General features: G+C 48.3%; 1 non-coding gene across 1 annotated transcript; it reads left to right on the top strand.

Moving 5' to 3' along the window:
* The first annotated feature begins 1,147 nt into the window (after positions 1-1,147).
* Positions 1,148-1,229, top strand: trnal-aag. Its single transcript has one exon. It is a non-coding gene; the product is annotated as a tRNA-Leu (tRNA).
* Positions 1,230-2,002: the final 773 nt, after the last annotated feature.

The following is a 2,002-nucleotide window of genomic DNA, read 5'->3' as shown; positions in this document are numbered from 1 at the left end:
AACTCTCTGCGGTAAAAATGGGAAATTTCCCCCTTGTGTGTGTGGGATAGTGTTGGTGTGCAGGGTGATCGCTGGTCGGCATGGACTCGGTGGGCCGAAGGGCCTGTTTCTGCGCTTGTACATATTAAAGTCCATTCTTATCCTGAACAATCCTGGCGTCTGTACCAGTTCCTGGATGATAGTCAATGCAGAGTAAAATACTGGAGTAACACAGCGGGACAGGCAGCATCTCTGGAGAGAAGGAATGGGCGACGTTTCAGGTCGAGACCCTTCTTCAGACTGAGACTAAATCTATCACTTATCACTCACAGGCCCCAGCCTCTCCTTCAGCTTCCCAGAAATGTCACACATTACTTCTCTCCACGGATGCTGCCCGTCCCGCTGAGTTACTCCAGCATTTTGTGTCCATCTATGAGGGGAATACGCACAGAGTCAGCATGGGCAAGTTGGGCCGAAGGGCCTGTTTCCATAATCTGTGACTCTTCGTTTACTAAAAATGATGACTTGAAATAGTTCGTGTTCACAAGTTACAGGAGTAGAATTAGGCCATTCGGCCCATCGAGTCTACTCCACCATTCAATCATGCCTCCTAATCCCATTTTCCTGCCTTCTCCCCGTAACCCTTGACACCCGTCCTAATAAAGAATTTGTTTATCTCTGCCTTAAAAATATCTTAATATATTAAAAAACACCTTCTAGAGCCTCAGCTTTACATGTTTTTATATTCCAGCATTCTTGAAATAATTGCTGCCATTGAATTTTCCTTCCTCACCACCGATACTAATAACTAACTAACGATAGCGGTTCCATCTTGTTATACATTGGCATTCCCATTCTCTGGAAGCTGTCTTGTTCTGCTGCCTGTCCCGCTGAGTTACTCCAGCACTTTGTGTCTTTCTTCGATGCTAAGCAGCACCTGCAATTCCTTCCTACATTGAGCGAGGTATTGTTCTCTCTGTGGCTCCGATGTCATGGAAATCACTTCACGAATAGAAAAACGCAATCAATTAAAGAAACTCTCTTTTTTCATAAGATTCATGGCCTGGAGTCGGCGTTTGGGAATCAATGAAGATCATTCTTCTTAAAAGCTGGTGAGGTTTTTAATCAGGATATTCACAGTTCACTGGAGCCGCAGTTCACTGGAGTGGGTAGCGTGGCCGAGCGGTCTAAGGCGCTGGATTAAGGCTCCAGTCTCTTCGGGGGCGTGGGTTCGAATCCCACCGCTGCCATCACTGTTTTAAAGTGAGAGGAAAAATAAGGAATATGTGGGACGGGGACCACTTCTTCACACAGAGAGTCGAGTGTTTAACAGAGGGAGTTAGATGTGGCCCTTGTGGCTAAAGGGATCAGGGGGTATGGAGAGAAGGCAGGTACAGGATACTGAGTTGGATGGTCAGCCTTGATCATATTGAATGGCGGTGCAGGCTCGAAGGGCCGAATGGCCTACTCCTGCACATATTGTCTATGTTTCTATGTTTCTATAGGGCTCTTAAAGATAAGGATATGGGGAGAAGGCAGGAACGGGGTACTGATTGTGGATGATCAGCCATGATCACATTGAATGGTGATGCTGGCTCGAAGGGCCGAATGGCCTACTCCTGCACCTATTGTCTATTGTCTATTGCAGCCAATTAACCTACAAACCTGGGAGGAAGCCAGAGCACCCGGAGAAAACCCACGCAGGTCACGGGGAGACTCCGTACAGACAGCACCTGTCGTCAGGATCGAGCCCGGGTCTCTGGCGCTGCGAGCAGTAACTCTACCGCAGCGCCACCGTGCCCTTCCCGTGATATTGGTGTGTGATGCTCACGCTGAGAGCTGTGCTTACAGACAGGGATACATCTGGTCAGAGTGGATGTGGAGAGGATGTTTCCACTAGTGGGAGAGTCTAGGACCAGAGTGCACAGCCTTAGAATAAAAGGACGTTCCTTTAGGAGGAATCTCTTTAGCCAGAGGGTGGTGAATCTGTGGAATTCATTGCCACGGAAGGCTGTGGAGGCCA

The sequence above is a fragment of the Amblyraja radiata genome, chromosome 24 (genome assembly GCF_010909765.2).
Source record: "Amblyraja radiata isolate CabotCenter1 chromosome 24, sAmbRad1.1.pri, whole genome shotgun sequence".
NCBI classification, from domain to species: Eukaryota; Metazoa; Chordata; class Chondrichthyes; order Rajiformes; family Rajidae; genus Amblyraja; species Amblyraja radiata.
This window is presented reverse-complemented; position numbering and strand designations above follow the sequence as displayed.